Genomic DNA, 16,420 nt, shown 5'->3' with positions numbered 1-16,420 from the left:
CAGCACTATCTCATATTTCATTTTGGAATCATCATGGGGTTTTCAGCATAAAATGAAAAGACAAAACAACAAAAACGAAAAACAAGAATAAAAAAAATGTAGCAGTGGTTTACCATTGCCGTCTGCTGAGTAATGTGTAGGTCCAAAACTTGTGCTTGAGTCCATGATGCAATCAGCAGACAACTACAAAAAGTAAGTGCCTCTGTGGGACATGGACCCTTTATCCTTGCATACATACACTCATAATTGTATTTATTATGTATTTTCTTTAATAGGTTTTTGTTACCTCTTTATATCTATCTGCCTTTAGACTCACCTCTTTTAATCTTAGTGTTCTATATTTTCATCTTATGTTTAAATTTTTGTTCCATATGTTTATGTGTTTTATTAAGGACAAAAGACCGAGGCCTTCTGTAATTTATTTCCTAAAATAAATCATATTTGGTTGTTTATTTGTCTTAAATACCATGTGCTCTTTCTTTGTTTTTTTCAGTGCTACATACAAACCTGTATGTTTTAGGGTTTTTAAAATATCTCATGTTACTTTCTGTCATTGTATTTCGTTTGTATTTTAGTTAAACTGTGCAAAAAAAAATCTCTTATTCAGGTATATCATTTCCCTCTAAACTAGGTGGAATGACTGTCCTTGTGTTGATCTTAGGATCTTCTTCTCAGATCTTAAGCTGTTTTGCTTTTGTTTTTAATTGCCAATACAATTGATCTGAGAAAAACTGGGTTTGATTTTGTGTATAATACCATTAGGTGAATTAACTGCCTACACTTTGTCTGGAAGGAGATTTCATATTGAGCGTGAAATAGAACTCAAGATTTCACCCTCTTGTCTTCAAATATATTACAGACCAGTTTTGTGAGTCCCAAGCAGTGACTCAGATTGTTTCCTTGTTTTATAATCCTTTGGACATTTTAATCAGACTAGGAATGGCTGAGGGGATTCCTGTGCTCAAGTTACTAGTTTTAGAAAATTACATATAGAGTCTTAGTGAAGTGCTGAGACTACACTGTGTTATTATTTGTATTAATTTATTTTACCAAAGTTCTTATTTCATATTTGATTATTTTCTAGTCCCTGATTGTTATTGTTTTAGATTCCATTTATGATTATAAAAGTCGTAAGATGTTTTTGTTGTTTTTCTAGTTCTAAGGTTTTGTTTGCTGTTATTCAAAATTACCTTTCCTACCTTTCCTTAGCATCCTGGTTTTTATCTTTTTGAATTCTGCTTCTACTAACCATATTCATTCATTCATTCATTCATTCATTCATTCATTCTTTTTATCGTGTTTTCTTCATCGATCATGGTAGAGCTGGCTAGAACAAAGTGGACTCATTTACATCAGTGAATACCTACTTTCTCTCCCTCTTTTCTGTATTCTCAGTTTTCAGAAGTCCTCTTCGCCTTTGTATACTACCAACAACTTGCATCATATCTTCAACTATATACAAACCATTTCATCTGTTTTGATAATTTCCTGCAAATAAGACAAATGGTTTAGTATGTATTGACAAGAACCCACTTTTATCTCTGCAGGTTCTTTGGTGACTTTAGAGAGTTTGAGAGCTAGAAGACATCACAGAAACCATCACTATATCATCATTTTGCAGGTCTCCTGCTGGAGACAGGAGGTCTGTGACTCAGTTACACAAAGGGATTTATACAAAGACTACCCAGTTTATATAAGTTTTTGTAGTTTTCTAATATATTTTAAACAAAGTTCAATTTTCATATTACCATCTAAATCTTCATCCACAAGGCTGGGAAAGCTTCCCAGGTCATAAGAACTATGGGAAAAGGCCAACTTAAGTAGCTTTCTTTAAAGATGGTTGATGTTTCAGCTTTGAACAATCAGAATTAACACTAGCTTCAAAGACTCCATGTTTGAGTCACACAAAGACCTTATTTCTCCTCTGTGCTTGTGTAGAGCATGTCTAATTCCTCTCACATTATACAAAAAGAACTAACAGAAATGTATTTCATGTAAAAGCAAGTGCTAATGACTCACACAACAACTTACGTGGCTAGAGTGTAAAATAATATCAAACATACAAAATCTGTTTATAAACTTACCACAGGAAGTGTGTGCTTGCAAGGATTATACATATAGATACATACATGTATATTCCATGAGAATTTCCCACATGCACCCCTTACACCACATACACCACATACTCACATATGTAAGACAAAAGAGATAAATCTGATCAACCATAGAAATGGCTTATCATTGCTTAAGTTTCTCTTTGTACTTGTGTGATTTTAAATAAATCACACTTCATTATTCTCTGTTCCTGTACTTTTACATTCCTTTCCCAAAGATAATTATATATTGATTTAATCTTTATTTTGTTAAGTTACAGTTTTAACTGGCTGGTAATCTCTTTCTAAATATTTTCAAAGTAAATGTTTGAGCAAAAAAAAATGATTGATATGCAGCAATCACTTTAAAATTATTTGCTGTTACCACATGACTCCTCACACTCCACATACAATTAATTGACATCTTAAAATGATTCTCAAACAGAAATGATTTTAAAGAAGTTTTTCAAGCATCCCACTCAGCTCATTTACATAGCAAGTACCTCTAAAGAGATTTATAAATGTTTCAATCTTTTCTTCTCTAACATCATTATAAATGACTTCATGACAAGTGCAAATTTTCCTCCTTGTTCTTTGGGAAGTACCAATCAGACAAGGATTTGAGTGACATCTCTTTTAGGGAAGAACAAAGGAGACCAGCAGCTCAAATAATCATAAAATCCTGACTTGTTACTGTCACAATGATTGCCTAAGCTTTAAAAAAGAAACAGGCCATTAATGGTACAATGTAAATAATTGTGTAGGCTCTGAGATGATTAGTTAGCAAGGTGGCAAAATTATCTTATCAAAAATAGAGTATTTTTAAATATCTAAAAAGGAACTCTATATCAGTCCTAATAATGAAAACCATGACGTCCAGCACTACTATATTCCCAGAATAATAGCTAAATATAGGATTCTGTATTTTTCAACAAAAATGCTTATAAAGAAAATATTGAAAATGCTCTCTATGTCTCTTAATCTTTACTTTATTATAAAATGCTATCCTAGCAGTTTAGCTGTATCAAAATTGAAATATTACATTTCGGATCCTAAGCATTCCCACTAAAATGAGTCTCAGTTTGTTTTTTATGAGTCACTTCCATCATCATTATTGCGTTAGTGTACTAGACGATATTATTGTTCGCTTATTCTCTGCTAGTCATTGTTCTGAATTTTTTACATTTTAAAAATCTCATTTATTTCTCACAATAACCTTATACAATAATTATAATTATTATACTCAATTTGTGGATATGAAAAAAAAGTCTCAAAGGTAATCTTTTATTCCTTATTTTTTATAAAATATTTGAAAACACAATTCAATGATTACATAACTTTTCATCATTTAGGCATACACTTTCTCAATCATTCTGTAATTTTCCTTACAAAATGTTGCTAGCAGCAGTATTGCTTATTGAAATGAATTAACTTTTCAAAAAGTTTTTGATAAATATTGCCAAACTGCTTTCAGATATTTACATTCCTACTAGCAGCGTATGAAATTATTCTTTTTATTTCCACCTACCTTATAATGAATATTTTAAAAATTTGATTTACTCAAGAGGGAAGTATTTTCTTATTGGCTATTCTTTTAAAACAGAATATTATATATATAAAAATAAAAAATACATTAACTTTATATTGTTGGCAATTAGCAAAAATTCTCAATATATTATCTTAGCAATATTTATTTATTATTTCAACCTTTAATGAGCTCATTCTATTTATCAGAAACTCTGCAAGGTTCTGAAGTTCAAGATAAACAAGGCCCAGTTTGGTGGTGGAAGAGCTTTGTTAGGAAGCTGTGTAACAGCAATAGTGATACTGCATGATTAGAAGTACGGCAGGAGTGAAGAGGTACTTTTGAGTTCTGAAGAGTTCCTCGTTCAGGCCTGTGTTATCCAGGAGAATTTCATGGAGGAGGTGACATCTGCACTTTCTCTTGATAGATGAATAGGAATTTTTGAAGTAAAGCTAGATAAGAGTATTTTTGGGGACACATAGTACATGACTGAAAAGAGGAGGTATGAAAACAGACATCAGATTTAAGGAACGGTAAAATGTTAAGTTTTAACTGAAACATTGAGTGAGTGTTCTCAGGACTACAGAGATTGAACATGAAAGATTGTAACAAGACATGAGCATTTGTGTGTGTGTTAGAATGAAATGTCAATAAATGGAGTCACTATTTAATTGTAATAAATTTTAGCCTTGACAAGTCGTTTAGAAAAAATATGTTCATAATTAGAAATTCAAGATCTGGGTAGTTTTTTTAAATTACCCCAATTTTGTAGCAAATTGTTTTTAAATATCCTGATGATGATAATTGGTACCATCTATTGAGTGGTTTAAAATATTCTGTTTAATAGCCACACTTGTCTCCTCCAATTTGATGTCTCACAGCTCCTCAAAAATGCCCAACCATTCGTCCAGACAGAACGTCTCTCTATTGTTTCTAACTAACATTACACTGGCTTCACGTATAACATTTTACTCATTTTGTTCTTACACGAAATGCCTTCATCTGCTCTCCTCTCTTCTCTCCAAATTTAAACTTATCCATCGAGACTAAGCTTAATTCCTGCCCCTCTGTAAGTCTTCTAGCTCCTATGGAAGAATTTCTATAGCTCTGATATTCTCTGTACTACCAAGTTTGCATTTTATGCAGTTTTCTCTCTGATTTCATAATTGATGAAATCGAGCTTTCAGGACTTTATGCATTGTCTTTCATGTTTACAGACAAAGACATTTAGACTAAGACAGTAAATATTATAGTAATGATTGTTTTGTTCATTCATTTTTCAATAATCTCTGCATGTCTAGTACCTGCAGAGGTACACATCAGATGCTGAAGATGACAAGTGAACTTCATTCCTGTTCTTCAGTAGTGCAGAGTCTAAAGGGGAAGCTAGATATTTAAAGATACTTTGGAGTTATTTATATGATACACAGGTAGCAAAATGGAGGAAAATGTCAACTCATCCATCCTGGCTGGATATGGGAGTTGAGGTCTGTAGAATTTAGTGAACGCTTTATGGAATCGAAGAAGGTTTACAGGTTTGCAAAGAATAAGGTGTTTGACAGGCTAATAGATGAGATCTAGATTTGTAGTCAGAAGAAGTGGCACATACTAATGAGCAAAGGAAGACATATCAGGGAACTTCAGATGCTGTAACAGTTGAATTATGGGGTAGGAATGGGGAATGGCACAAGATGAGGTAATAAGGTAAAACATGGACTTTTATAACATTTAATGGAATTTAGAGTTTATCATGAAGGGATATTCTTGAAAAAATTAATCAGTCAGGAGCCAAGATCACATTTGTGTATTCAAAATATTACCTTTTTGGAATGGTAGAAAATGGACCAAGGATAGAAGAAACGAAAGGGAGGGAATAAAGTTAAGGATATATTTTAGTAGTCCAGGTAAGAAATATTAAGGGCTTTATGATTGGTAGTCGGAAGATAGAAAAGAATACTTATTATGAGAGGAGGTTTTTAGACAGAATAGGCAAGATTTTATGACTGAATATAGCAACTGAGGGAGGAGAGAAAACAAAGGATGAAACCAATAATTTTTTGCTTAGATAACAGGTGGTACAGTAGCTAAGACAAAATGGATTAGAGGAGAAACTATTTGGATGATAGATGTAATAAAGTCTGTTTTATAAATGCTGCTGTAGAGGGTGTTACGGGTTCAGGAAGTGTTCATGTAAAACTCTATAGGCTATTATTGCATATACATGTGTGGGTCTTAGAAGAAAGATCTGGGCTGGGAATGTAGATCTGTAAGTCATAAGAATGGAAAGGGACAAAAATCACTCAGAAAGATGGTAAATAATGAAAAGCACAGCAGGCCATGCACATGCTCTTGCTCTTGAAGCATACAGGTGTTAAGGGGACCCATTTCTTATCATATGTCCATCTATAAAAATCTCTCTCACAATCTTTGAGATGCAAAGTTGTTATCAGGACACATATATGCGATAAAATCAGAGACAATCTAGGACCTATAATGGGGACAGGGGCCAGAGACTCCAGGAGCCTATATACATTTTAGGTCAATCCAAATACACCCCTTTATCATCCTCTCCCTGTGACCTAGAATCACATGGAGTTCAAACCAAGATTAAAAGAAATTAATTTTGGATTGACCAATTTAATACCCCCTATTAACACTTTTTCCTTTTTAGAACTTTGCATACTGATGAAAGAAACTTATAGGGAACTTTGCTATCTTTTGTTAATGTCTAACCTTATAGTCCATGCAAGACAACAAATTTCAGGCTTGAGAAGTCTGTCTACCAGTGAGAGATAAACCCTAACTTGGACTAAAAGTCATAAAATAATGAAGAGGAGCTAGAGCTGGCAAAGGAAATTGAGACAATGGTCAAAACACTGTCACATGTTTCCAAGAGTTCATGTAATGTAAGCAAAGGAAGAATTTATTTGCCTTTACTAGTGGGGCATTACTATAGGAATCGTAATTTCTGTGGGCTGAGGATTGAATGTGAGGTATAGAATTAGAAGGAGCCTATATAGACTTGAGAGGGGAAGTACAGGGGAAATAAAATATTGTTTGTAGATTGTGCATTTAATACTGTAGTTATAGGAATCAGTATTCTCACAATTATTCCTTATCACATTTATTTTCCTATTTCTATTCCCCAGTGGAATAACAGCACTTCATCCCTTTTTCCCTCTCTCTTTCCTTCCCTTCCTTCCTTGCCTCCCTCTCTCTCTGTCTTCCTTTCTTTACCTTACAGTTTTTAGCACTGAACAAAACATTCTGGTTAATAAACACGCATCAATTTGAATGAAATTGTTTTGATCAGTGTTTTTTGGTATGTGACAACTTTGGATCATGTTCACAACGGCATATGTAAACTTTTTGTTCCTAATTTTATTTCTTTGTATTTCCTATTCAAATTTTATAACTTACTATTCAAATTTTATAACTTTAAAACACTAACAATATATTTACTTATAAGCCATTTGAAGAGATTAAATTCCAAAAACTGTATAGACTGGTAATGTTTTGCTAATAAAAGAATGCTGAGGTGTACAAAATGTGTTCAGCAGAGTTGTTTGGGTTTCTGCTTATTTTAAATTTATGGAAATTGGAAGCCTTCTTTCTTTATCCAGAGGCAATGCTTCAGGCACTTTTTCCTATTTTCATCATATGTACAGAAAAATATAAATGCATTTATTTTAAAAGTATTTGAAATTCCTTGCGCTCACATTTTGATTCTAGTTTTAGGATCTTCTTTATTATGTGTACAGGTGCTAATTATTCATCTATCACATCTTGTTAAGTGTTCTGAAAGTATTATTTGTGTTTCTTCTTAATAAATCACTGAAAATTGAGACTAATTCTAGATATAAAGTAAATGCCTGAGTTTTGTTCTACCCAGTATGTTAAAATTAAGACTAGATATATAATTTTTCTACAACAAAAAGCAAAAGTTAGAATACTATGCTTTGGATTTGGAAAGGGTAAAAAAACTTGGTTTCGAGAGTGCCACCAAAACTAGATATATGACCTACATTTTAGTTTCTATTGCTGTATCAGAAACTATTTCAAATCTTAGTGCTCAAAACAACAGCCACTGTCTTTGCTAACATTCACGTAGCACTTGGGGGTTGTTTTTCTGCTGCATGTGTCATCAGTCTCTCAGGTGGTTGTAGTAAGATGGTGGCTGGGCCTGAGCTTCCAGTATGTCTTCCCTAGTCTAGCATGTTGGCAAGAGTGGCTTGGAGACTGAGCCTCGCTCTCTGTCTCCATATGGTCTCTCCACATGGCCTGCCTGCGCTTCCTTACCTGGGTAGGTCCCAGGAGTAATATTCTGAGCAACAGAGGCCAAACTGCAGATGTTTTCGGGCCTCATCTCAGAAGTTGCCCAGCATCATTCTGGCTTCATTCTATTTATGAGAAGAAGCCATAAGGTCAGTCCAGGTCCAAGGGAAGAGGAACTAGACTCCTTTTCTTGATGAGGGACTGGCAAGTCATATTTCCAGTGAGTATATGGGATAGGAAATATTATTGTGACCATTGTTATTAAACCAATCAATAGCACTCTTCATTTATAAAATAAGGTCATTAATTCATTTTTGTAACATATAAGTACTAAAGAGTTATGATAGGCTGTTGAATAAAGCAGATATACATTTTGTCCTGTGGAACTTATCTTTGGATTGAACTAGATAAAGTTTAAGATTCTCTCTTTTAGAATATTTAATGTTATTTAAAATGAAGCAAAGATACAGCCATAGTTTCTTCCTAGGGAACATGCTGTGTCCTACAGAACATTTTACTGTCTGATGTAGAATAGTTTTCTTGTCTAGATTTTTTAAAAGCAACTTGGTTGCCACAGATACTGTTGTACTTCCTTATTTTAAAGTTATTTTTACCTCCATATTCACTGAATATAAAGGAAAAACTTCGTCTCTGAACAGTTAAAACTTTGGTGAAGAAATAAGATGAATTTATTGGAGTTCTATAAATTAGCTACTGAGAGAATCAAGGACAATTAATTTTAATCAAGCTATCTTTTTTTCGGCTAGCTGAATCAATTAGACAATAAATGACAGTAAGAAAAACACTAAATTTCCTTCATTGTTCACTAACTGATAGTAACTAAAGCATAAAGCAAAATAGTCCAGCTTTTTGGTGAGACCAAAGTTTTAGGGACAAAATTATGTTGTGCAGTCTGTCAACATCACCTTTATAAAAAAATGAAATAAGCCAATCTTGTAGCACACCTTTTTCTAACCATTGGATTTAGCCTTTCGAAATCTTAGGATTATAGTTTCAAAAGCAGAGTCAATTACCCAGACAAATGAAACTGATGAATTAACTAATTTGTATTGTCTCTGTTTTGATGAAACTTTATAAACATGCTGTTAGTTCCATTCCTCTGAGCTTTGAATAGTTTACTGTTTGTGACAATAAAAGCATGACAGGGAATATTTTAACATATGTCAGATCAAAACTGAGTTAAATATGACAGTTTATAATCTGTGCCACAGAAGATTGTTGTTTGAAAAATATTTGCATATCATGTACCTGCTTCAACACCATAATTCTAAAAACACACATGAACTGAAATCTGACGCTGTCACTTAAAATATTGAATAAATGATATGCAGAGTGTATCTTCCTTGTTTGCACATAGAAATACTTTTTCCTTCTCAGATGATTTTTGTAGATATTATTATAGTTAGTAATATAAAGATTAGACTTGCGGAAATAGTAACAAAAATAAAATTGCAATTGCTCAGTTTGAGGGAATGAAATCTTATATTAATTTTTCTTTTCTGAAAAATAACACATACACATCAGTGTATTAGCATGAAAATGTACTGAGAGAGGCTCCTTCTCTTGTTCTCATTCAGGTCTTTTCCCTTCCCATGCCAGCAGAGAGCTTTTACTTTTTGCTCACGGAAAGTACAGGGACTATGTTTCCTTTATCATTTTGTTCTGTTTTTGATTTACTTTAGATATTACTATTCAGTGAATGTTGACTTTTTAAATATGCAGTTCTATGAATTTAACATGAATAGAGTCATATAACTACCACCACAATTAGGAACAGAACAGTTATATTGCCCCAAAACTGCGTCATGTTACCTCTTTGTCACCATTCCCTCTTCTCTGTTTATCTTTGACAACCACTAAACTGCATTTCATCATTATAATTTTATGTTTTTCATAATGTTATAGAAATGTAATCATACTATGTGTAACCTTTCTTTTTTAAATTAAAGTTTATTGGGCTGACAATTGTTAATAAAGTTACATAGGTTTCAGGTGTACAATTCTATAATACTATATATATATCACATTGTATGTTCATCCAGAGTCAGTTCTCCTTCCATCACCATATATTTGATCCCTTTTACCCTCATCAGCCCCCCTCCCCTTAGCCCTTGGTAACCACAAAACTATTGTCTGTGTCAATAGGTTTTTGTTTCTTCATTTGTTTGCCTTGTTCTTCTGTTGTTTTCAGCTTTATATCCAACATATCAGTGAAATCATATGGTTCTTGACTGTTTCTGTCTGACTTATTTTGCTTAGCCTAATAATCTCAAATTCCATCCATGCTGTTGTAAATGCACTATTTCATCTTTTCTTATGGCCGGATAGTATTCCATTGTGTATATATACCACATTTTCTTTATAGAAGGACTCTTTCATTGTTTCCATGTCTTGGCTACCATATTATAATAAAGCTGCAATGTACATCAGAATACATATATCTTTACAGATACATGTTTTCAGATTTTTTGGGTAGATACCCAGGAGAGGGATGATTGCTGGGTCATATGGTAATTCTATTCGTAATTTTTTGAGGAACCTCCACACTGCCTTCCATAGTGGCTGCACCAGTCTGCATTCCCACCAACAGTGTATGAGGGTTCCTTTTTCTCCACAGTCTCCCCAACACTTGTTACTATTTGTCTTGTTGATGATAGCCATTCTAACCGGTGTGAGGTGATATTTCATTGTGGTTTTTATTTGCATTTCTCTGATAATTAGTGATGTTGAGCATTTTTTCATATGTCTATTGGCCATCTGTATGTCCTCTTTGGAGAAATGTCTCTTCAGGTCCTCTGCCCATTTTTTAAATGGATTATTTGTTTTTCTGTTGTTGAGTTGTATGAGTTCCTTATATATTTTGGATATTAGCCCTTTATCAGAGGCATTGTTTGCAAAAATCTCCTCCCATTTGGTTGGTTACCTCTTTATTTTGTCGATGGATTCTTTTGCTGTGCAGAAGCTTTTTACTTTGATATAATCCCATTAATTTATTTTAGCTTTTACTAAGGAAAAAAGAACAATGTTGGAGGTATCACACTCCTTGACTTCAGCCTGTACTATAGGGTGACAATAATCAAAACAATATGGCATTGGCAGGAAAAGAGACACACAGACCAATGGAATAGATTTGAGAACCCAGAAATAAACCCACATAAATATGAACAGATAATTTTCAACAAAGAAGCCAAAAACATACAAGGGAGAAAAGACAGCCTCTTCAATAAATGGTTCTGGGAGAATTGGAAAGACACATGCAAAAGAATTAAACTACACTGCTATCTGTCACCATGTACCAAAATTAATTCAAAATGGATCAAAGACCTAAACATAAGACCTGAAACAATAAACTGCATAGAAGAAAACATAGATACTAAACTTATGGACCTTGGGTTCAAAAAGCGTTTTATGAATTTGACTTCAAAGGGAATTAAAAGGTAAAATAAATGAATGGGACAGTATCAAACTTAAAAGCTTCTGCACAGCAAAAGAAACCATCGACAAAATAAAGAAGCAACCAACAAAATGGGAGAAGATGTTGGCAAACAATGTCTTCGATAAGGGGCTAATATCCAAAATATGTAAGGAACTCATGAAACTCAACAAGAGAAAAATAAGCAATCCATTTAAAAAATGGGCAGAGGACCTGAAGAGACATTTCTCCAAAGAGGACATACAGATGGCCAATAGACATATGAAAAAATGCTCAACATCACTAATCATCAGAGAAATGCAAATAACAACCACAATGATATATCACCTCACACCGGTTAGAATGGCTATCATCAACAAGACAAACAGTGACAAGTGTTGGAGAGGCTGTGGAGAAAAAGGAACCCTCATACACTGTTGGTGGGAATGCAGACTGGTGCAGCTGCTATGGAAGGCAGTGTGGAAGTTCCTCAAAAAATTACGAATAGAATTACCATATGACCCAGCAATCCCTCTCCTGGGTATCTACTCCAAAAATCTGAAAACATGTATCTGTAAAGATATATGTGTTCCGATGTTCATTGTAGCTTTATTTATGGCGGCCAAGACATGGAAACAATGAAAGTGTCCTTTGATAGAAGATTGGATAAAGAAGATGTGGTATTAATATATATATATATACACAATGGGATGCTATTCTGCCATAAGAAAAGATGAAATAGTGCCATTTACAACAATGTGGATGGATCTTGAGATTATTATGCTAAGCGAAATAAGTCAGAGAGAAAAAGTCAAGAATCATGATTTCACTTATATGTGGGGTATAAAACTGAAAACAGAAGAACAAGAGAAACTGATGAAGGAACAAAAACTCATAGACACAGACAATAGTTTAGTGGTTACCAAGGGCTGATGTGGGAGGAAGGTGGTAGATGAGGGTAAAGGGGATCAAATATATGGTGACGGAAGAACTGACTCTGGGTGGTGAACACACCATGTGAGATATAGACAATGTATTACAGAATTTTACAACTGAAATCTATGTAACTTTACTAACAATTGTCACCCCAATAAACTGTAATTTAAAAAAATGAATAAGTGAATAAAGACAAAGAATAATTAATGTCAGCAGGCTCTGGGCATAGGAGCTGGCTGTCTGCCACCTGGCTCTGTGATGATTTGAGCAGGTAGATACGGTAGTGGCCTGGAGTGAGAGACCCGAATAAAGCAGGTGGTTAGGGTATGGGGCCTAGATTGACTTGTTTAAATATAAAAAGTACACTCACCAGTGACTTGTTTACTATCTCTAGGAATTGGCTAACCCTAGGAGGGACCGTCTCTCCTGGGTCAGCAAGGCTCCAAGATGAATACAGGAAAAAAAAACAATAAATAAATAATGCTGTGTGAAAAGAATCTCAAACAATAATGAAGTAACTAATAAGGATGCTCATCACCTCCTCCTTGCTTTTAGGCAAAAAAAAAAAAAAAAATCATTATTTGCAACTATTTGGCTATTTTGAACTTAGGAATAATGTCAGTTTGTACCAGCAGCTGAGAGAAAACAGCTCTGAAAGGAGAGGCTTTGTTTGCAAACAGCTCAAATAGCCAGGACTGATGATGTAAAAACTGAGAACTTGCTCTAAAGCACAGAGTAAGCAGCTCCAGCAATGACTGGCAGACTAAGCACAACTTATCCACAGAAAATGACTGTCATTCATTAGTTAACTGCTGTCATGGCAAAGGGCCCTGAGACCCTGGGAGAAGATGGCGGGGATTGGACGATGTTTGTTCCCAAACATTTCGTGACCTGGTCAATCCTTTCTATCATATTATTGGTTAATTTGGTTTGGCACATTCTCTTTTATTTTGCTAGAGATGAAGAGTGATAAATTAAAACTTTGAAGCAAGGTAAGGTGAAAGACGGAAGCATATTTTTCAGCCACTCTATTTCAAAGCCATTTATAAGTACCACCCATCTGGCCTGTTAGCCCATCCATCATCCTCTTAGGCAATTCATCAATCCACTTTTGCTCCTGAATAAGTAGTTACCTTCCATTTCCACTCCACTGAGGTGTTAGTACCAGGAACATCATGGGGTCAGCTGGTGGATACTTCTATGTTAATTCAAACGAGGGACATGAATTAATGGAAGCACAATAAGCCAAGGTTCTTGAGCTTGAAAGATGCTATCCTAACTTCTTCGTTGGGTTGGACAGTAAGAAAACAAGTTTGCCTGTATTTAAAGAGTGATTCATTAACACCGGAGACCTGTTTCACTTAAAAAGCATATTAGAGCATATTTTTAGTCCTCAAAAAAATTAAATAGAAATGTGTCGCCAAGTTCCTTTCTCAGCTGAGACAAAGAGACTGCATAAAAGCCACTTCCATTGACCTTAATATAAAACAGGACACGGTTAGTAACTGTGAAATCATGAAGGATTTTGGACTCATTAGCTTTTCTTCTCCTTTCTGAAAGTGCATCCAGTATAGCTGGAAGTCCTACACCTCCAAGCAAGAAAGAAATAATTTTAGGCTCCTGCTGCCGTCTCATTCACTGCTTTTTTGGCGACTTGGTAAAGCAGGTGAGAAGACTACAGCTGACAAGAGAAAAGTTCTGAGATGTTCTACATTAAATTACAGCAGGCTGGAGAGTGGGAGAAAGAGACAAGGAAGTTAATCAGTTAGTTAATAGCTGTGAGCCAAAACCAACAGAAGTCTGCTCAGATTCCTGAATGTATGCTGAAACTTTGAATCACTTTCCAGGTGGCTATCTAGAAAGAATAGCTGAACACTAAACATCCACTGAATCTTGCTCACGCATGAACTTTCCAGGCTGTTTCCTACAAGCATCCAAAAGCATCAAGTACTTCTTCCTAATGGACTATGTTCCCCTATCCTAGAACCCTCTCTGCTCTACCTATTATCCCTTCCGTCTCCTCTTATCTATAGCCAATGTAAATTCTTTCAAAACAACTTAAACATCTTTCCTCCTCAAACTCATCTAAAAGCCAAGGTCATTGATAGGTATTTTTGTTTGCTTCTTTATCATTTTTAAAGGTATCATTTAGTAATATTGACAATTTTTCTTTCAGTGTATACTTCTATGAGTTTTAACACATTTATGTCTGTGTACCAGCGCTACAATCAAGATACAGGATGGTTCTAGCAAAGCAAAAATTTCTCTCATGCATCCTTATAGCCACTCCCTCCCCAGCATAACCCATGACAATTACTGATGTTTTTCTCCCTGCAGTGCTGTTGTATTTGGATAATATCAGATAAATAGAATTATATAGCATATAATCTTCTGAGACTAGTTTCTTTTACCTTTTATAATGCCTCTGAGATTCATTGAAATTGTGATGTGTATCACTAATTCATTACTTTTTATTTTTGAGTAACATGCCATTGAACAGCTACACCAATGTGTATATTCCTCTTTGCCCACTGAAGGACATTTCGGTTGTTCCAGATTTGAGTGTTTATTAATAGAGCTGCTATATGCATTCATGTGCATATTTTTGTGTGAACATAGATACTCATTTATTTGGGGAAACACTAAGGGATCAGATTGCTCAGTCACGTGGTAAAGGTGTAAGCAACAGTCTCAAAGCTTTTTTGTGTTTTTTAGTTTTTAAACAATTCCTTCTTATGTTTCTTTGGCTAGGGGTAATGGATTGGGGATTTAGTTAGGTAAATTTAGCAACTGCATTTTCAGACATTTCTCAGGATATAGTAGGCAAAACAAATTCACAGGTAATTTAGACTTTGGAAAATTCGGAGTGACCTAAAGTTCTTGGAGAAGCTCTATTTCCAAAGTTAAATGACTAAATTCCCTGCCTTGTATTCTTTCTTTTTCTTTTTCTTTTTTTTTTTTTTTTTTAAAGATTTTATTGGGGAAGGGGAACAGGACTTTATTGGGGAATAGTGTGTACTTCCAGGACTTTTTTCCAAGTCAAATTGTTGTCCTTTCAATCTTAGTTGTGGAGGGTGCCATTCAGCTTTAAGTTGTTGTCCTTTCAGTTTTAGTTGTGGAGGGCACAGCTCAGCTCCAGGTCCAGTTGCCTTTTCTAGTTGCAGGGGGTGCATCCCACCATCCCTTGCGGGAGTCGGACCGGCAACCTTGTGGTTGAGAGCCCACTGGCCAATGTGGGAATCGAACCGGCAGCCTTCGGAGTTAGGAGCACAGAGCTCTAACCACCTAAGCCACCGGGCCGGCCCGCCTTGTATTATTTCTATATCACATAATTTAGTTGCACTGCCCTCGCCTTCACTGTCCTATGACCTTGCAGAGTTTCTTGTGAAACAACTGTCAGTTTTTATTGCAGCCATAAACTCTCTTGGCGGCCTTAAATGTTCGTTGGGGCTAGACAAGGAGATGAATCTGTATAAGATTTGTTGATGTGATCAGAATTGTCTTTCCATTACTCCCTAATGCCAAGGCTTTGCTCCTATCTGAAGCTGGTCATCCCTGGCTCCCTACTTCTTCAGGACTAGTCCTTTCCTAAGATGATTCTCACTCCTCATTCAAATCAAATTTGTAGCCCAAGCTATCAGTTCACCAGACACACTCAGACACATGTGAGTTCCATTAATACACTAGCCTAGAGAAAACTGGGACACTCTCACTCCACCTTGCCTCCTTCGCTTTACCAGGCAATATATTAGATCCAAGGTAAATGATCTAGTCTCTGACTGTTTTTTTTTTTTTTTTTTTAATGAAATAAGTATGTTATTAGCACCTAAGATAGGATGCTGTGAGGAATACTGGAGTCAGTAAACATTTTGTACAGCATCTAGCATGTAGTTGGTGTTCAATATTGTCAAATTGCATCATTACTATCTATTAATTTTCTGAAAGAAAGCTTGGAGTGAGAAATGGTGTTCTTTGCTCATAGCTCCCTACAAAGGCCCTAGAAGAGGATTGCCTTTACCTTTGTGACTTACGGCTTGAGGAGCTTAAGGGAACATCTGTAACTACCCAAATGCCACTCCTCCAGTCTTTGTGATGAATTGTTCAGCAACTTCTTTCCAGTTGTGTCTTATACTTGAAATTCCATTGAAAATAACCCAT

The sequence above is a fragment of the Rhinolophus ferrumequinum genome, chromosome 2, assembly GCF_004115265.2.
Source record: "Rhinolophus ferrumequinum isolate MPI-CBG mRhiFer1 chromosome 2, mRhiFer1_v1.p, whole genome shotgun sequence".
In the NCBI taxonomy this organism is placed as follows: domain Eukaryota; kingdom Metazoa; phylum Chordata; class Mammalia; order Chiroptera; family Rhinolophidae; genus Rhinolophus; species Rhinolophus ferrumequinum.
The sequence above is the reverse complement of the archived record's forward strand: the minus strand, read 5'-3'. Positions refer to the sequence as shown.